Below are 23,077 nucleotides of genomic sequence, written 5' to 3'. Positions count from 1 at the left end.
TCTTCTACTGGTGATTCACCCTGCCACTAGAGGGCTCTTCTACTGGTGATTCACCCTGCCACTAGAGGGCTCTTCTTCTGGTGATTGACCCTGCCACTAGAGGGCTCTTCTACTGGTGATTCACCCTGCCACTAGTCTTCTACTGGTGATTCCCTGCCACTAGAGGGCTCTTCTACTGGTGATTCACCCTGCCACTAGAGGGCTCTTCTACTGGTGATTCACCCTGCCACTAGAGGGCTCTTCTATTCTGGTGATTCACCCTGCCACTAGAGGGCTCTTCTACTGGTGATTCACCCTGCCACTAGAGGGCTCTTCTACTGGTGATTCACCCTTCCACTAGAGGGCTCTTCTACTGGTGATTCACCCTGCCACTAGAGGACTCTTCTACTGGTGATTCACCCTGCCACTAGAGGGCTCTTCTACTGGTGATTCACCCTGCCACTAGAGGGTTCATATACTGGTGATTCACCCTTCCACTAGAGGGCTCTTCTACTGGTGATTCACCCTGCCACTAGAGCTCTTCTACTGGTGATTCACCCTGCCACTAGAGCTCTTCTACTGGTGATTCACCCTGCCACTAGAGGGCTCTTCTACTGGTGATTCACCCTGCCACTAGAGGGCTCTTCTTCTGGTGATTGACCCTGCCACTAGAGGGCTCTTCTTCTGGTGATTCACCCTGCCACTAGAGGGCCACTAGAGGGCTCTTCTACTGGTGATTCACCCTGCCACTAGAGGGTTCATATACTGGTGATTCACCCTTCCACTAGAGGGCTCTTCTACTGGTGATTCACACTGCCACTAGAGGACTCTTCTACTGGTGAGTCACCCTGCCACTAGAGGGCTCTTCTACTGGTGATTCACCCTGCCAGGAGAGGGCTCTTCTACTGGTGATTCACCCTGCCACTAGAGGGCTCTTCTACTGGTGATTCACCCTGCCAGAGGGCTCTTCTACTGGTGAGCCACTAGAAGGCTCTTCTACTGGTGATTCACCCTGCCACTAGAGGGCTCTTCTACTGGTGAGTCACCCTGCCACTAGAGGGCTCTTCTATTCTGGTGATTCACCCTGCCACTAGAGGGCTCTTCTACTGGTGATTCACCCTGCCAGGAGAGGGCTCTTCTACTGGTGATTCACCCTGCCACTAGAGGGCTCTTCTACTGGTGATTCACCCTGCCAGAGGGCTCTTCTACTGCTGATTCACCCTGCCACAAGAGGACTCTTCTACTGGTGATTCACCCTGCCACTAGAGGGCTCTTCTTCTGGTGATTCACCCTGCCACTAGAGGACTCTTCTACTGGTGATTCACCCTGCCACTGGTGAGGGCTCTTCTACTGGTGATTCACCCTGCCACTAGAGGGCTCTTCTACTGGTGATTCACCCTGCCACTAGAGGGCTCTTCTGCTCGTGATTCACCCTGCCACTAGAGGGCTCTACTGGTGATTCACCCTACTAGAGTCTTCTACTGATTCACCCTGCCACTAGAGGGCTCTTCTACTGGTGATTCACCCTGCCACTAGAGGGCTCTTCTACTGGTGATTCACCCTGCCACTAGAGGGCTCTTCTACTGGTGATTCACCCTGCCACTAGAGGGCTCTTCTACTGGTGATTCACCCTGCCACTAGAGCGCTCTTCTACTGGTGATTCACCCTGCCACTAGAGGGCTGTTCTACTGGTGATTCACCCTGCCACTAGAGAGCTCTTCTACTGGTGATTCACCCTTCCCCTAGAGGTCTCTTCTACTGGTGATTCACCCTGCCACTAGAGGGCTCTTCTACTGGTGATTCACCCTGCTACTAGAGGGCTCTTCTACTCGTGATTCACCCTTCCACTAGAAAGCTCTTCTACTGGTGATTCACCCTGCCACTAGAGGGCTCTTCTGGTGATTCACCCTGCTACTAGAGGGCTCTTCTACTGGTGATTCACCCTGCCACTCGAGGGCTTCTACTGGTGATTCACCCTGCTAGTGATTCACCCTGCCACTAGAGGGCTCTTCTACTGGTGATTCACCCTGCCACTAGAGGGCTCATCTACTGGTGATTCACCCTGCAACTAGAGGGCTCTTCTACTGAGTGATTCACCCTGCCACTAGAGGGCTCTTCTACTGGTGATTCCCTGCCACCTCTTCTACTGGTGATTCACCCTGCCAGAGGGCTCTTCTACTGGTGATTCACCCTGCCACAAGAGGACTCTTCTACTGGTGATTCACCCTGCCACTAGAGGGCTCTTCTACTGGTGATTCACCCTGCCACTAGAGGACTCTTCTACTGGTGATTCACCCTGCCACTAGAGGGCTCTTCTACTGGTGATTCACCCTGCCACTAGAGGGCTCTTCTACTGGTGATTCACCCTGCCACTAGAGGGCTCTTCTACTGGTGATTCACCCTGCCACTAGAGGGCTCTTCTACTGGTGATTCACCCTGCAACTAGAGGGCTCTTCTACTGGTGATTCACCCTGCCACTAGAGGGCTCTTCTACTGGTGATTCACCCTGCCACTAGAGGGCTCTTCTTCTACTGGATTCACCCTGCCACTAGACTTCACTCTTCTACTGGTGATTCACTGCCACTAGAGGGCTCTTCTACTGGTGAGTCACCCTGCCACTAGAGGGCTCTTCTACTGGTGATTCACCCTGCCACTAGAGGGCTCTTCTACTGGTGATTCACCCTGCCACTAGAGGGCTCTTCTACTGGTGATTCACCCTGCCACTAGAGGGCTCTTCTACTGGTGATTCACCCTGCCACTAGAGGGCTCTTCTACTGGTGATTCACCCTGCCACTAGAGGGCTCTTCTACTGGTGATTCACCCTGCCACTAGAGGGCTCTTCTACTGGTGATTCACCCTGCCACTAGAGGGCTCTTCTACTGGTGATTCACCCTGCCACTAGAGGGCTCTTCTACTGGTGATTCACCCTGCCACTAGAGGGCTCTTCTACTGGTGATTCACCCTGCCACTAGAGGGCTCTTCTACTGGTGATTCACCCTGCCACTAGAGGGCTCTTGGTGATTCACCCTACTAGAGTCTTCTACTGGTTATTCACCCTGCCACTAGAGGGCTATTCTACTGGTGATTCACCCTGCCACTAGAGGGCTCTTCTACTGGTGAGTCACCCTGCCACTAGAGGGCTCTTCTACTGGTGATTCACCCTGCCACTAGAGGGCTCTTCTACTGGTGATTCACCCTGCCACAAGAGGACTCTTCTACTGGTGATTCACCCTGCCACTAGTGGGCTCTTCTACTGGTGATTCACCCTGCCACTAGAGGACTCTTCTACTGGTGATTCACCCTGCCACTAGAGGGCTCTTCTACTGCTACTAGAGTGATTCACCCTGAGGGCTCTTCTATTGGTGATTCACCCTGCCAGTAGAGGGCTCTTCTACTGGTGATACACCCTGCCACTAGAGGGCTCTTCTACTGGTGATTCACCCTGCCACTAGAGGGCTCTTCTACTGGTGATTCACCCTGCCACTAGAGGGCTCTTCTACTGGTGATTCACCCTGCCACTAGAGGGCTCTTCTACTGGTGATTCACCCTGCCACTAGAGGGCTCTTCTACTGGTGATTCACCCTGCCACTAGAGCGCTCTTCTACTGGTGATTCACCCTGCCACTAGAGGGCTCTTCTACTCTTCTCTTGTACTGGTGATTCACCCTGCCACTAGAGGGCTCTTCTACTGGTGATTCACCCTGCCACTAGAGGGCTCTTCTACTGGTGATTCACCCTGCCACTAGAGGGCTCTTCTACTGGTGATTCACCCTGCCACTAGAGGGCTCTTCTGTTGGTGATTCTCCCTGCCACTAGAGGGCTCTTGTACTGGTGATTCACCCTGCCACTAGAGGGCTCTTCTACTGGTGATTCACCCTGCCACTAGAGGGCTCTTCTACTGGTGATTCACCCTGCCACTAGAGGGCTCTTCTACTGGTGATTCACCCTGCCACTAGAGGGCTCTTCTACTGGTGATTCACCCTGCCACTAGAGGGCTATTCTACTGGTGATTCACCCTTAGAGGGCTCTTCTACTGGTGATTCACCCTGCCCCTAGAGGGCTCTTCTTCTGGTGATTCACCCTGCCACTAGAGGTCCCTTCTACTGGTTATTCACCCTGCCACTAGAGGGCTCTTCTACTGGTGGCCACTAGAGGGCTCTTCTACTGATTCACCCTTCCACTAGAGCGCTCTTCTACTGGTGATTCACCCTGCCACTAGAGGGCTCTTCTACTGGTGATTCACCCTGCCACTAGAGCGCTCTTCTACTGGTGATTCACCCTGCCACTAGAGGGCTCTTCTACTGGTGATTCACCCTGCCACTAGAGGGCTCTTCTACTGGTGATTCACCCTGCCACTAGAGGGCTCTTCTACTGGTGATTCACCCTGCCACTAGAGGGCTCTTCTACTGGTGATTCACCCTGCCACTAGAGGGCTCTTCTACTGGTGATTCACCCTGCCACTAGAGGGCTCTTCTACTGGTGATTCACCCTGCCACTAGAGCGCTCTTCTACTGGTGATTCACCCTGCCACTAGAGGGCTCTTCTGGTGATTCACCCTACTGGTGATTCCCTCTTCCAATAGAGGGCTCTTCTACTGGTGATTCACCCTGCCACTAGAGGGCTCTTCTACTGGTGATTCACCCTGCCACTAGAGGGCTCTTCTACTGGTGATTCACCCTGCCACTAGAGGGCTCTTCTACTGGTGATTCACCCTGCCACTAGAGGGCTCTTCTACTGGTGATTCACCCTGCCACTAGAGGGCTCTTCTACTGGTGATTCACCCTGCCACTAGAGCGCTCTTCTACTGGTGATTCACCCTGCCACTAGAGGGCTCTTCTGGTGATTCACCCTGCTACTAGAGGGCTCTTGTACTGGTGATTCCCTCTTCCAATAGAGGGCTCTTCTACTGGTGATTCACCCTGCCACTAGAGGGCTCTTCTACTCGTGATTCACCCTTCCACTAGAGGGCTCTTCTACTGGTGATTCACCCTGCCACTAGAGGGCTCTTCTACTGGTGATTCACCCTGCCACTAGAGGGCTCTTCTACTGGTGATTCACCCTGCCACTAGAGGGCTCTTCTACTGGTGATTCACCCTGCCACTAGAGGGCTCTTCTACTGGTGATTCACCCTGCCACTAGAGGGCTCTTCTACTGGTGATTCACCCTGCCACTAGAGGGCTCTTCTACTGGTGATTCACCCTGCCACTAGAGGGCTCTTCTACTGGTGATTCACCCTTCCACTAGAGGGCTCTTCTACTGGTGATTCACCCTGCCACTAGAGGGCTCTTCTATTGGTGATTCACCCTGCCAGTAGAGTGCTCTTCTACTGGTGATACACCCTGCCACTAGAGGGCTCTTCTACTGGTGATTCACCCTGTCACTAGAGGGCTCTTCTACTGGTGATTCACCCTGCCACTAGAGGGCTCTTCTACTGGTGATTCACCCTGCCACTAGAGGGCTCTTCTACTGGTGATTCACCCTGCCACTAGAGGGCTCTTCTACTGGTGATTCACCCTGTCTCTAGAGGGCTCTTCTACTGGTGATTCACCCTGCCACTAGAGGGCTCTTCTACTGGTGATTCACCCTGCCACTAGAGGGCTCTTCTACTGGTGATTCACCCTGCCACTAGAGGGCTCTTCTACTGGTGATTCACCCTGCCACTAGAGGGCTCTTCTACTGGTGATTCACCCTGCCACTAGAGGGCTCCTACTTCTACTGGTGATTCACCCTGCCACTAGAGGGCTATAGAGGGCTCTTCTTATGGTGATTCACCCTGCCACTAGAGGGCTCTTCTACTGGTGATTCACCCTGCCACTAGAGGGCTCTTCTACTCGTGATTCACCCTTCCACTAGAGGGCTCTTCTACTGGTGATTCACCCTGCCACTAGAGGCTCTTCTACTGGTGATTCACCCTGCCACTAGAGGGCTCTTCTACTGGTGATTCACCCTGCCACTAGAGGGCTCTTCTACTGGTGATTCACCCTGCCACTAGAGGGCTCTTCTATTGGTGATTCACCCTGCCACTAGAGGGCTCTTCTACTGGTGATTCACCCTGCCACTAGAGGGCTCTTCTACTGGTGATTCACCCTGCCACTAGAGGGCTCTTCTATTGGTGATTCACCCTGCCACTAGAGGGCTCTTCTACTGGTGATTCACCCTGCCACTAGAGGGCTCTTCTACTGGTGATTCACCCTGCCACTAGAGGGCTCTTCTATTGGTGATTCACCCTGCCACTAGAGGGCTCTTCTACTGGTGATTCACCCTGCCACTAGAGGGCTCTTCTACTGGTGATTCACCCTGCCACTAGAGGGCTCTTCTACTGGTGATTCACCCTGCCACTAGAGGGCTCTTCTACTGGTGATTCACCCTGCCACTAGAGGGCTCTTCTACTGGTGATTCACCCTGCCACTAGAGGGCTCTTCTACTGGTGATTCACCCTGCCACTAGAGGGCTCTTCTACTGGTGATTCACCCTGCCACTATAGGGCTCTTCTACTGGTGATTCACACTGCCACTAGAGGGCTCTTCTACTGGTGATTCACCCTGCCACTAGAGGGCTCTTCTACTGGTGATTCACCCTGCTACTAGAGGGCACTGGTGATTCACCCTGCCACTAGAGGGCTCTTCTACTTGTGATTCACCCTGCCCCTAGAGGGCTTCTACTGGTGATTCACCCTGCCACTAGAGTGGTGATTCACCCTGCCACTAGAGGGCTCTTCTGCTGGTGATTCACCCTGCCACTAGAGGTGATTCACCCTGCCACTAGAGGGCTCTTCTGCTGGTGATTCACCCTGCCACTAGAGGGCTCTTCTACTGCCACTAGAGGGCTGAGTTCACCCTGCCACTAGAGGGCTCTTCTACTGGTGATTCACCCTGCCACTAGAGGGCTCTTCTATTGGTGATTCACCCTGCCACTAGAGGGCTCTTCTACTGGTGATTCACCCTGCCACTAGAGGGCTCTTCTACTGGTGATTCACCCTGCCACTAGAGGGCTCTTCTACTGGTGATTCACCCTGCCACTAGAGGGCTCTTCTACTGGTGATTCACCCTGCCACTAGAGGGCTCTTCTACTGGTGATTCACCCTGCCACTAGAGGTCCCTTCTACTGGTGATTCACCCTGCCACTAGAGGGCTCTTCTACTGGTGATTCACCCTGCCACTAGAGGGCTCTTCTACTGGTGATTCACCCTGCCACTAGAGGGCTCTTCTACTGGTGATTCACCCTGCCACTAGAGGGCTCTTCTATTGGTGATTCACCCTGCCACTAGAGGGCTCTTCTACTGGTGATTCACCCTGCCACTAGAGGGCTCTTCTACTGGTGATTCACCCTGCCACTAGAGGGCTCTTCTACTGGTGATTCACCCTGCCACTAGAGGGCTCTTCTACTGGTGATTCACCCTGCCACTAGAGGGCTCTTCTACTGGTGATTCACCCTGCCACTAGAGGGCTCTTCTACTGGTGATTCTCCCTGCCACTGCTCCACTTCATGTGTCTGAAACATATAAGTCCCATTTCAGCGAACATGCTGCACTTTTATCAAGACTGATGGACTGAACACATTGATTCCAGGCTGAGGGACTGATTACCTCAAACTCCTCCTCCTCCTCCACCTTTCTCTACAATGGACTGACGAAGCCACTGGATGGCAAACGCTTCCAGAATAGAGTTACCCAAGTGTTGCCCAAGTGCTTAGCGAACACCATCGCCAAGAGTTTTGCATTTGATGTCACCTCGACCAGCAACTTTCCTACTTTCTTGCAGCATTACATATAAAGCTGGTTTCACTACACGTCCACGTTTGTCTCTAAAGTCACGTCAGGGTAAAAGCCTCGGTCCTTCTAATGATTGATATGTTACACCATATCAGACGAACTTCCTTAAGCTGCGTACAGTTTACAACGATATTTGGATGTACTGCATATGCCAAACTTGTGGTGCTATGTGCATGCTGTGCATATTCCTCGAAAGACAGACAAAAAAACGAATCCCTGTCTTTTCCGGTCTATTGCCATGACTGACTGCAAATCATGACAAAATAAAATAAACTAGAGGACTTTTTTTTCTAGTCACGAAACTTGTTAAATGATCGATAATGTTCCTTTCTAAGTTACGGAAGCACAATATAGCACATCAACACAGCACATTGTATCCTTCAGGCCTTCAGCAGTAAACACTTTGTCATTGCTGCTAAATTTACGGACACTGAGACAGCCTTTGACATGACATGACTACGAAGAAAACTGGATAAACTTGATGCTTTTGGTTTAAGATTCCTGGGGGATGGAAGCCGAAGCCTGAATATAACCGATCAATACAAAAAAAAAAAAAGTATGGTCTTAGTACACAGCCCTGCTGTGATAAATTAGACACATGTGCAACTCTTGGGTATCTTTATTGAGGAAACGTTTCGCCACACAGTGGCTTCATCAGTCCATACAAGGTAGAACGTTGAAGAACAGGAGGAGTTTGAGGAAATCAGTCCCTCAGCCTTGAGTCGATGTGGTCAGTCCATCAATCTTGAATAGAATACAGCATATGTGCGGAGAAGTAGCTTATATACCGTAGGCAGGAGAGGTGTAGCAGTCGTAGGTGGTGTCACATTTGTTCAATGTGGAAGTAGGTCGTGCCTAAGGGTTAGGCAAGTGAAGAATTCCCTGTATTAAGATCCCAAGAAGTTGCTGTGTCAGACAGGAATGTAGATGAATGGTTCAGAGAACCATGCCTAACCCTTAGGCATGGTTACTTCCATATTGGACAAATGTGACACCACCTACGACTGCTGCACCTCTCCTGCCTACGGTATATAAGCTACTTCTCCGCACATATGCTGTATTCTATTCAAGACTGATGGACTGACCACATCGACTCAAGGCTGAGGGACTGATTTCCTCAAACTCCTCCTGTTCTTCATCGTTGTACTTTGTATGGACTGATGAAGCCACTGTGGCGCGAAACATTTCCTAAATAAAGATACCCAAGTGTTGCACATGCGTCTAATTTATCAACATGTCGGTTTTCTGAACTATTCATCTACAGGATTTAACTTGCTTTAGACCGAGAGCAACTCAAGCCTAGTCTGTCCAACGCTGGGCGATGAAGTGGAGTCTCAAGTTATCCATTGGCTCTGTCAAGCTTCCAGCATCTTACTGAGGCAGACGACCTAGAGGAAAAAAAACAGCTAACATCTTAACAGATGAGTTAGTCTTCGCATCGAGGCTTCCAACAAAAAAGCAATTTGCCCATTCCATAAATCCTCGTCCGCTACTTCAGCTCAAAGGCTTGTTTGTCGAATATACCTTCGACTTTATCGATGATCTCTATCATAAACCGAGCCACAGATTTTGCTATAATTAAAAAAAACAGGGCAGATTTATCTTTTCTGACTCCATGTATGCACTGACTGCTGTACAAGCTGGAGCCAAACACTCATATTAGATACTGGGTAACATTATTAATAAGCAACTTCGTGTGCAATGTCCATCATCTTGATCCGGGTCCATGGTCATCGTAATATCAATGACTAGGTCGATACTCTCGATAAGTCGACCTCGGAGCACGAGGGAGAGCTTTGGTCCCCTGGGAACCGGGGCCACTGCTCTCTAAGGTGAAGAAATCTTTACCCTGAGGTGAGGTCAGTGGATCACCCTTGCTATTCCAAATAAATTTCAATCAACTCGTCCTATCGTGCCACTGGCCTTGTGAAGGTTGTCCTGGTCTTCCTCGGTTTCAACGCTACCTACCCAACCCACCTCAAGCTCTACATCGACCTACAATTTACAATTTCCACCACGATGTTCCCACAGTAGCATCCCCCTATATTCTTACATCCTGTCCTCACAACGTCCTTCCTCGTCGTCCTGAAACACCACTGAACCATAACTAAAACATCGTCGACTCTTTGATTAACTTCCTCTACGCAACAAATTTGACTGAAGTGATGTAGTTTATGTTACTGGTAATCGTATATATTCGTAGGAAAAAAGCAATATTTTTTTTCCTTTTTATTTAACGACTCGTGATCCTTCGTAGGTCCCACACCCCGTACATGTAATCTCAGCTTCTTGCCTACTCTTCCACTCGAGGCACCTCTCTAGTGTTTGTACTTGTAATATACGCTGCTTGTATTTTAAATAATTTATTTTCTGACAAGGAAAGCCTAACACTAGGTTACCCCCTGCATCATTCTCTGACGCTCACTCTTACGATCCTCACTACCACACTACATGACACATTTAGGTTTTCCAACAGCCAGGTAAACATTGGATTATTTCTTCCTTGTCCCCTTCTAGCTGCCAGGTGACCATGTGTCAGCACAACAAAATAATCTCTCCTGACGTAATATATGTCGATGACGTGAAGTCCAACGAAGACAGGATACATTATTTTGATGCTCTCATGGATCCCAATTAAGAATATAAAATAGTAATTTAAAAATAAATAAGCCACAATGATTTAACTACTCACACATGGAACAGGAAAGTAATGTTGAGAGTCATTAAAGAAACACTGTATTGTAGTACTTACAGAACAACACTCGCAAGAGGTCAAGCATCAGTGTGCGCTGTTGGAGCCATTCCTTCGTCTCTGTAATAAGGGAAGATATATAAGCATATTTCGTGTTATTGTAATCCGCTTTTTTCAGAGAAAAATTGTTGGTGACCTCAACCAACTTTTTATACAGAGGAGTTTTGATGATCTTGCAATGTTTGAAATGAGAAACTTTGTTGATTTCCCTCCTCCCATCTTTGGCTCCTCCCTCGACTCAGGAGTGTCATCTGTCGGAAGGCATAGTCGCACGTCCGCCTCTTAGCTATGCTGGATCATCTGACTACAAGGCTGTCTTTGCGACACTGATAATTACAACAAAATGAGGTGAAGAATTATTGAGCCCCCTGATTGGGGCCCAATGTTTACAATGTATATAATGAAAATTATGCTTTTGGGAGATTCTGAAGAGAAGTTGCAGAGGTTAGTGGGCGAGTTTGGTAGGGTATGTAAGAGAAAATTAAAAATGAACGTAGGAAAGAGTAAGGTTACGAGGATAACAAAAAATTAGGTGATGAAAGTTGGATATCAGATTGGAGGGAGAGAGTATGAAGGAGGTGAATGTATTCAGATATTTAGGAGTGGACGAGTCAGCAGATGGGTCTATGAAAGTTGACGTGACTCACAGAATTGATGAGGGGAAAAAGGTGAATGGTGCCCTTAGGAGTCTGTGCAGACAAAGAACTTTATCCATAAAAGCAGAGAGGGGAATGTGTGAGAGAATAGTTATACCAATACTCATGTATGGGTGTGAGGCATGGGTCATGTATGGGTGTGAGGCATGGGTAGTGAATGTTGCAACAAGGAGAAGGCTGGAGGCAGTGGAGATATGTTTAAGGGCAATATGTGGTGTGAATATAATGCAGAGAATCCATAGTTTGGAGATTAGGAGGTGTGTGATTACAAATCTGTAGTGGAGGGAAGGTGAGGTAAGGGTCGGACTAGGAAAGGTTGGAGGGAGGGAGGGGTAAAGGAGGTTTTGAGTGCAAGAGGCTTGGTGTTCCAGCAAGTGTATGTGTGAGCGTGTTAGACAGGAATGTACATACATTCACCAAACCTTCACTGATTTACGTTTTCCTTCCTTTTTCATCAAAGACTGCAAGAGAAGAGCTCTTCAGATCATTAATTCTCCATGCACCAACACCACTCCCAACAAAGTTATAATTCTTCCCAACAGCCAGGTTGCACTGAAGGTTTCTAAAGTACTTTCACAAGCTAACACCAGAGTCGCCATCGCTTCCAGCACTTCCATAAGGGATCTAACTTGGACAAAATCGAACCACCACGAACCAGTCAATGCATTAGTTTACACTATACCTTGTGGAGGATGCGACAAAATATATGAAGATGAAACAGCAAGGAATCTCGAAACACGTCTCAATGAACACATTAAAGCATGCAGGTACGATAACTTGAACAACGCCTGTGTACAACACCGGAATTCCACCAATCATCTTATGAAATTCAACGACGCCCAACTAATGATCAAAGAACCTAATTTCCGCAGACGTAAATGCCTTGAATCACAATTAATCACAGTTTCTAACACAATCAAGCAAAATAAAGGCAACTTCTTCATCTCTGAAGTACTAGCAAAAATCCTCCTGAAAACAATAAACCTGCCATCACAATACTACACCAGAACATAACAGAGGAGGAACATATAACCAAAACTTCTCAGATCCATCCACCAACAGAAATATTTGTCTGACCTGTTTTCATGTTACCCAAGTAATAGGCCTGGTCACAGACCGGGCCGCGGGGGCGCTGACCCCCGGAACTCTCTCCAGGTAAACTCCAGGTATACCCCGCCCGGGATTGAACCCACGATCAGAGATTCTCTGACCGCGGGTTCAATCCCGGCCGGGGTGTGGTTTGTTTGCAATCGTGTCATTACGATTTCGTGAGTCATAGCTTTTATAACCTTTCACTCATGTGTAAATTGTTCTACCACATTGTATTACTACTGTAACTAATATTACTACTACTATTACCACTAGTATTACACCTCACTCTGAGACTATATATACCCTCTGTGTCATGTAATGTTTGTAACAGCTTGGCAAAGCTTCTGGAGAGCGAAACGTTGCCACAATAAAATGTTACATAAGTTACACTTGTGACCTTTTACCAGCATATTGAGGGTAATTCTAGAAACATTAAAACAAACGTAAGAATTTATGTTTAGGTTTTTTGATTTAGTTTTACTTATTACGTTTATTTTTTTGTAGTTTGAAAAGAGGTTTATTTAATGAAAATAAAAGTTGGAAGCGCTGTATGACCCTTAAGGGTTTAGTTCGTAGTTATGATTTTATCATAATTAATGAAGGTGTTAACATTTTCTTACAATTTCCTTAATTTTTTCTGTTTTCTTATGTTCACTTGTAAGTTTATTTTTTTATCAGTATTTTCCGCAAGGGAAAACAAGAACTGTCTTTTTCCTGGCATCCTCTACCGCCTCTCTCTCTCTCTCTCTCTCTCTCTCTCTCTCTCTCTCTCTCTCTCTCTCTCTCTCTCTCTCTCTCTCTCTCTCTCTCTCTCTCTCTCTCTCTCTCTCTCTCAGCTATCGCCTCCCTCTCGGATTTTTCTCTCTTGTCGTAACTTCTCTGCTCGTTGTCGTTACCGACGCTAATGTACAACCGTCGTATTTCCCCTCATTCACCTTGAGTCCCGCCATATACGTCCCACACAGCCTATAAATCTACCACAACTGCTACTACTACCACCACAACTACTACTACCACCACAACTACTACTGCTACTACTACTACCACCACCACTACTACTGCTACTACTACCACCACCACTACTACTGCTACTACTACCACCACCACTACTACTGCTACTACTACCACCACCACTACTACTGCTACTACTACCACCACTACTACTGCTACTACTACCACCACTACTACTGCTACTACTACCACCACTACTACTGCTGCTACTACTACCACCACTACTACTGCTACTACTACTACCACCACTACTACTGCTGCTACTACTACCACCACAACTACTACTGCTACTACTACCACCACTACTTTACGTAGGATAATAACTCGAAATCTTGAGTAGCTGTTCCCTTCACTTCCAACTCTTAGTAATGTTTGCTAGAGTGCCACATGTAAACACAGGGGCAGTGCCATATGTAAACACAGGGGCAGTGCCACATGTAAACACAGGGGCAGTGCCACATGTAAACACAGGGGCAGTGCCACATGTAAATACAGGGGCAGTGCCATATGTAAACAGAGGGGCAGTGCCGCATGTAAACACAGGGGTAGTGCCACATGTAAACACAGGTGCAGTGCCACATGTAAACACAGGGGCAGTGTTACATGTAAACAGAGGGGCAGTGCCGCATGTAAACACAGGGGTAGTGCCACATGTAAACACAGGGGCAGTGTCACATGTAAACACAGGGGCAGTGTCACATGTAAACACAGGGGCAGTGCCACATGTAAACACATGGGCAGTGCCACATGTAAACACAGGGGCAGTGCCACATGTAAACACATGGGCAGTGCCATATGTAAACACAGGGGCAGTGCCACATGTAAACACAGGGGCAGTGCCACATGTAAACACAGGGGCAGTGCCACATGTAAACACAGGGGCAGTGCCACATGTAAACACAGGGGCAGTGCCACATGTAAACACAGGGGCAGTGCCACATGTAAACACAGGGGCAGTGCCACATGTAAACACAGGGGCAGTGTCACATGTAAACACAGGGGCAGTGCCATATGTAAAGAGAGGGGCAGTGCCGCATGTAAACACAGGGGCAGTGCCACATGTAAACACAGGGGCAGTGCCACATGTAAACACAGGGGCAGTGCCACATGTAAACACAGGGGCAGTGCCACATGTAAACACAGGGGCAGTGCCACATGTAAACACAGGGGCAGTGCCACATGTAAACACAGGGGCAGTGCCACATGTAAACACAGGGGCAGTGCCACATGTAAAAACAGGCGCAGTGCCACATACTGTGCCTATTGGCCATTATCTGGTAGCAGCAAAGCATTATTCCTAACAGTAACTGGTGATGTTAATCACAATGGCACTCTCCAAGGTAAAAAAAAACAGGTCTACTATTCCGGAACCAGAAAATAAAAATAATGGTCTAACAGCATTGAATCCCGAGAAAAATGCAAAATGTAGACGTCAATCCTGTGTTGTGTTGTGTTACTGTCTAACCTTTCTATATGTAACATTCTACCTTCACTACATGCAACATTCTACCTTCACTACAAGTAACATTATACCCTCGCAACATGTAACACAACACAACACAACACTTCACCCTGGCTACACAGAGTCTCATGTAACACAACACAACACAACACTTCACCCTGGCTACACAGTCTCATGTAACACAACACAACACTTCACCCTGGCTACACAGTCTCATGTAACACAACACAACACTTCACCCTGGCTACAGTCTCATGTAACACAACACAACACTTCACCCTGGCTACACAGTCTCATGTAACACAACACAACACTTCACCCTGGCTACACAGTCTCATGTAACACAACACAACACTTCACCCTGGCTACACAGTCTCATGTAACACAACACAACACTTCACCCTGGCTACACAGTCTCATGTAACACAACACAACACTTCACCATGGCTACACAGTCTAATGTAACACAACACAACACAACACTTCACCCTGGCTACACTGTCTCATGTAACACCACACAACACAACACTTCACCCTGGCTACACTGTCTCATGTAACACAACACAACACAACACTTCACCCTGGCTACACAGTCTCATGTAACACAACACAACACAACACTTCACCCTGGCTACACTGTCTCATGTAACACAACACAACACAACACTTCACCCTGGCTACACTGTCTCATGTAACACAACACAACATAACACTTCACCCTTGCTACACAGTCTCATGTAACACAACACAACACTTCACCCTGGCTACACAGTCTCATGTAACACAACACTTCACCCTGGCTACACTGTCTCATGTAACACAACACAACACTTCACCCTGGCTACACAGTCTCATGTAACACAACACAACACAACACTTCACCCTGGCTACACTGTCTCATGTAACACAACACAACACTTCACCCTGGCTACACTGTCTCATGTAACACAACACAACACAACACTTCACCCTGGCTACACTGTCTCATGTAACACAACACAACACAACACTTCACCCTGGCTACACTGTCTCATGTAACACAACACAACACAACACTTCACCCTGGCTACACTGTCTCATGTAACACAACACAACACTTCACCCTGGCTACACAGTCTCATGTAACACAACACAACACAACACTTCACCCTGGCTACACTGTCTCATGTAACACAACACAACACTTCACCCTGGCTACACTGTCTCATGTAACACAACACAACACAACACTTCACCCTGGCTACACTGTCTCATGTAACACAACACAACACAACACTTCACCCTGGCTACACTGTCTCATGTAACACAACACAACACAACACTTCACCCTGGCTACACTGTCTCATGTAACACAACACTTCACCCTGGCTACACAGTCTCATGTAACACAACACAACACTTCACCCTGGCTACACTGTCTCATGTAACACAACACAACACTTCACCCTGGCTACACAGTCTCATGTAACACAACACAACACAACACTTCACCCTGGCTACACAGTCTCATGTAACACAACACAACACAACACTTCACCCCGGCTACACTGTCTCATGTAACACAACACAACACAACACTTCACCCTGGCTACACAGTCTCATGTAACACAACACAACACTTCACCCTGGCTACACTGTCTCATGTAACACAACACAACACTTCACCCTGGCTACACAGTCTCATGTAACACAACACAACACAACACTTCACCCTGGCTACACAGTCTCATGTAACACAACACAACACAACACTTCACCCTGGCTACACTGTCTCATGTAACACAACACAACACAACACTTCACCCTGGCTACACTGTCTCATGTAACACAACACAACACAACACTTCACCCTGGCTACACTGTCTCATGTAACACAACACAACACAACACTTCACCCTGGCTACACAGTCTCATGTAACACAACACAACACAACACTTCACCCTGGCTACACTGTCTCATGTAACACAACACAACACAACACTTCACCCTGGCTACACTGTCTCATGTAACACAACACAACACTTCACCCTGGCTACACAGTCTCATGTAACGCAACACAACACAACACTTCACCCTGGCTACACTGTCTCATGTAACACAACACAACACTTCACCCTGGCTACAGTCTCATGTAACACAACACAACACTTCACCCTGGCTACACAGTCTCATGTAACACAACACTTCACCCTGGCTACACAGTCTCATGTAACACAACACAACACTTCACCCTGGCTACACAGTCTCATGTAACACAACACAACACTTCACCCTGGCTACTCAGTCTCAAGTAACACAACACAACACTTCACCCTGGCTACACAGTCTCATGTAACACAACACAACACTTCACCCTAGCTACACTGTCTCATGTAACACAACACAACACTTCACCCTGGCTACACTGTCTCATGTAACACAACACTTCACCCTGGCTACACAGTCTCATGCAACACAACACAACACTTCACCCTGGCTACTCAGTCTCAAGTAACACAACACAACACTTCACCCTGGCTACACAGTCTCATGTAACACAACACAACACTTCACCCTCGCTACACTGTCTCATGTAACACAACACAACACTTCACACTGGCTACACAGTCTCATGTAACACAACACAACACAACACTTCACCCTGGCTACACTGTCTCATGTAACACAACACAACACAACACTTCACCCTGGCTACACTGTCTCATGTAACACAACACAACACAACACTTCACCCTGGCTACACTGTCTCATGTAACACAACACAACACAACACTTCACCCTGGCTACACAGTCTCATGTAACACAACACAACACAACACTTCACCCTGGCTACACTGTCTCATGTAACACAACACAACACTTCACCCTGGCTACACAGTCTCATGTAACACAACACTTCACCCTGGCTACACAGTCTCATGTAACACAACACAACACTTCACCCTGGCTACACAGTCTCATGTAACACAACACAACACTTCACCCTGGCTACTCAGTCTCAAGTAACACAACACAACACTTCACCCTGGCTACACAGTCTCATGTAACACAACACAACACTTCACCCTGGCTACACTGTCTCATGTAACACAACACAACACTTCACCCTGGCTACACTGTCTCATGTAACACAACACTTCACCCTGGCTACACAGTCTCATGCAACACAACACAACACTTCACCCTGGCTACACTGTCTCATGTAACACAACACAACACAACACTTCACCCTGGCTACACAGTCTCATGTAACACAACACAACACAACACTTCACCCTGGCTACACTGTCTCATGTAACACAACACAACACTTCACCCTGGCTACACAGTCTCATGTAACACAACACAACACAACACTTCACCCTGGCTACACTGTCTCATGTAACACAACACAACACTTCACCCTGGCTACACAGTCTCATGTAACACAACACAACACAACACTTCACCCTGGCTACACTGTCTCATGTAACACAACACAACACTTCACCCTGGCTACACAGTCTCATGTAACACAACACAACACAACACTTCACCCTGGCTACACTGTCTCATGTAACACAACACAACACTTCACCCTGGCTACACAGTCTCATGTAACACAACACAACACGACACTTCACCCTGGCTACAGAGTCTCATGTAACACAATACAACACTTCACCCTGGCTACAGTCTCATGTAACACAATACAACACTTCACCCTGGCTACTCAGTCTCATGTAACACAACACAACACTTCACCCTGGCTACACAGTCTCATGTAACACAACACAACACTTCACCCTGGGTACAGTCTCATGTAACACAATACAACACTTCACCCTGGCTACACAGTCTCATGTAACACAACACAACACTTCACCCTCGCTACACAGTCTCATGTAACACAACACAACACTTCACCCTGGCTACACAGTCTCATGTAACACAACACAACACAACACTTCACCCTGGCTACACAGTCTCATGTAACACAACACTTCACCCTGGCTACACAGTCTCATGTAACACAACACAACACAACACTTCATCCTGGCTACTCAGTCTCATGTAACACAACACAACAATTCACCCTGGCTACACTGTCTCATGTAACACAACACTTCACCCTGGCTACAGAGTCTCATGTAACACAACACAACACTTCACCCTGGCTACACAGTCTCATGTAACACAACACTTCACCCTGGCTACACAGTCTCATGTAACACAACACTTCACCCTGGCTACACAGTCTCATGTAACACAACACAACACAACACTTCACCCTGGCTACACAGTCTCATGTAACACAACACAACACAACACTTCACCCTGGCTACACAGTCTCATGTAACACAACACTTCACCCTGGCTACACAGTCTCATGTAACACAACACAACACAACACTTCACCCTGGCTACACAGTCTCATGTAACACAACACAACACAACACTTCACCCTTGCTACAGTCTCATGTAACACAACACAACACAACACTTCACCCTGGCTACACAGTCTCATGTAACACAACACTTCACCCTGGCTACACAGTCTCATGTAACACAACACAACACAACACTTCACCCTGGCTACACAGTCTCATGTAACACAACACAACACTTCACCCTGGGTACAGTCTCATGTAACACAATACAACACTTCACCCTGGCTACACAGTCTCATGTAACACAACACAACACTTCACCCTGGCTACACAGTCTCATGTAACACAACACAACACTTCACCCTGGCTACACAGTCTCATGTAACACAACACAACACAACACTTCACCCTGGCTACTCAGTCTCATGTAACACAACACTTCACCCTGGCTACACAGTCTCATGTAACACAACACAACACAACACTTCACCCTGGCTACACAGTCTCATGTAACACAACACAACACAACACTTCACCCTGGCTACACAGTCTCATGTAACACAACACTTCACCCTGGCTACACAGTCTCATGTAACACAACACAACACTTCACCCTGGCTACACAGTCTCATGTAACACAACACAACACAACACTTCACCCTGGATACACTGTCTCATGTAACACAACACAACACAACACTTCACCCTGGCTACACAGTCTCATGTAACACAACACAACACAACACTTCACCCTGGCTACACAGTCTCATGTAACACAACACTTCACCCTGGCTACACAGTCTCATGTAACACAACACAACACTTCACCCTGGCTACACAGTATCATGTAACACAACACAACACTTCACCCTGGCTACTCAGTCTCATGTAACACAACACAACACTTCACCCTGGCTACTCAGTCTCATGTAACACAACACAACACTTCACCCTGGCTACTCAGTCTCATGTAACACAACACAACACTTCACCCTGGCTACACAGTCTCATGTAACACAACACTTCACCCTGGCTACACAGTCTCATGCAACACAACACAACACTTCACCCTGGCTACAGTCTCATGTAACACAACACAACACTTCACCCTGGCTACAGTCTCATGTAACACAACACAACACTTCACCCTGGCTACACAGTCTCATGCAACACAACACAACACTTCACCCTGGCTACAGTCTCATGTAACACAACACAACACTTCACCTTGGCTACACAGTCTCATGCAACACAACACAACACTTCACCCTGGCTACACAGTCTCATGTATCACAACACAACACTTCACCCTAGCTACACAGTCTCATGTAACACAACACAACACAACACTTCACCCTGGCTACTCAGTCTCATGTAACACAACACAACACTTCACCCTGGCTACACAGTCTCATGTAACACAACACAACACTTCACCCTGGCTACACAGTCTCATGTAACACAACACAACACTTCACCCTGGCTACTCAGTCTCATGTAACACAACACTTCACCCTGGCTACACAGTCTCATGCAACACAACACAACACTTCACCCTGGCTACACAGTCTCATGTAACACAACACAACACTTCACCCTGGCTACTCAGTCTCATGTAACACAACACAACACTTCACCCTGGCTACTCAGTCTCATGTAACACAACACAACACTTCACCCTGGCTACTCAGTCTCATGTAACACAACACTTCACCCTGGCTACACAGTCTCATGTAACACAACACAACACTTCACCCTGGCTACACTGTCTCATGTAACACAACACAACACAACACTTCACCCTGGCTACACTGTCTCATGTAACACAACACAACACAACACTTCACCCTGGCTACACAGTCTCATGTAACACAACACAACACTTCACCCTGGCTACACTGTCTCATGTAACACAACACAACACAACACTTCACCCTGGCTACACTGTCTCATGTAACACAACACAACACAACACTTCACCCTGGCTAGACAGTCTCATGTAACACAACACAACACTTCACCCTGGCTACACTGTCTCATGTAACACAACACAACACAACACTTCACCCTGGCTACACTGTCTCATGTAACACAACACAACACAACACAACACTTCACCCTGGCTACACAGTCTCATGTAACACAACACAACACTTCACCCTGGCTACACAGTCTCATGTAACACAACACAACACTTCACCCTGGCTACTCAGTCTCATGTAACACACACAACACTTCACCCTGGCTACTCAGTCTCATGTAACACAACACAACACTTCACCCTGGCTACACAGTCTCATGTAACACAACACTTCACCCTGGCTACACAGTCTCATGTAACACAACACAACACAACACTTCATCCTGGCTACTCAGTCTCATGTAACACAACACAACACTTCACCCTGGCTACACAGTCTCATGTAACATAACACAACACAACACTTCATCCTGGCTACTCAGTCTCATGTAACATAACACAACACAACACTTCACCCTGGCTACAGAGTCTCATGCAACACAACACAACACTTCACCCTGGCTAGACAGTCTGATGCAACACAACACAACACAACACAACACAACACAACACAACACAACACTTCACCCTGGCTACACGGTCTGATGTGCAACTGTTGGTGAGGAAGTTTTCTATTCACTTAAATGGCACATTAATTATGATTTGTGTCGAGTTAAAGTTGAGTATATTAATACAGGACGTGTCTATGAGAGGCCCTTGTTAATTAGGTAATTGAAAAGTATTAGAGATCTGAAGGTAAATGGGGAAGAGAAGGAAAGGGAGAAAGAGGAGGAGAAGGAAGGGAACTACAGTACGAGAGAACAATCTAGCAATCTTTATTGATAATAAGTAAGACGCATGTGCATCAGAAGAGAATCTTTATTCCGAAAGGTTTCTTCTGCACAGCAGGCTCCTTCAGTCGATTAAAGAGGAGACAGGAGAAGCAGTAGGGATGTAAATACGATGTAATCAGTCCATTACCGTCGAAGACGTAGTTTTGAGGTAGTTTTGATCCGAGTGTCTGCCTTGTCTCACAATTTCCCTTCCTATCTGTTTCTTGTCTTCCAACATTGAACAGTTTCTGACGACACAAGAGGGAGTGAAAAATCTAGAGCTAAACATTTCCTTCCTCTTGTAGATTTTCCTGCACTAAGATCGCCTGTTTGAGATTGCATTGCCCAGCAGCACGAGTATATGTCAACAACATGTCCGATGAAAAAGCCTTGATCAAATTGGACTTTGCCAACGCTTTCAACTCAGTCAGAATGGATGTTGTTCTCCAAGCAGTTTCTAGACACTTCCCTTCCCTCTATCCCTTCATAGAATCATGTTATAGTGTGACTTCTAAACTATTGTTTGGGGACCATAAAGTTGACTCATGTGAGGGTGTGCAACAGGAGGACCCTCTCGCCCCCTTTCTATTCTGTTTGGTCATCACGGAAGCTCAATATCTGGTTATTGGAGGATGGTACCCTAGTTGGCACAACAGAATCTCTCCTAGAGGATATCAGAAAAATTAAAGACATGTGAGAAAGCCTGGGCCTTCCTTTAAACCCCACCAAATGTGAAATAGTTTCTACCAATCGGCAGATGATCCAGAATATTAGTGCCGTTATACCAGGAGCACGAGCCACTGATCCAGCCAATAGCACTCTCCTTGGTGCTCCTCTTGGGTCCAATGCCATCGATCTGATCCTAGAAAAGTAAGTCTCAGACCTCCGGACGATGGAAAGCAGGATGAAAGACATTGATACGCATAATACTCTCTACCTACTCACCAGGTGCCTGTCAATCCCGAAACTTACCTACTTTCTGAGATGCTCCTCGGCCTTCAGCAGTCCAAAACTCAAGGAATATGACTCTCTCCTTAAGACCATGCTAGAGTGTATTGAATCTTTCCCTTGAAGATGGACAGTGGTTGCAAGCCTCACTTCCGGTCAGGCTTGGGGGGCTGGGAATACACA

This window comes from Cherax quadricarinatus, chromosome 38, assembly GCF_038502225.1.
Source record: "Cherax quadricarinatus isolate ZL_2023a chromosome 38, ASM3850222v1, whole genome shotgun sequence".
Taxonomy (NCBI): Eukaryota; Metazoa; Arthropoda; class Malacostraca; order Decapoda; family Parastacidae; genus Cherax; species Cherax quadricarinatus.
The sequence above is the reverse complement of the archived record's forward strand: the minus strand, read 5'-3'. Positions refer to the sequence as shown.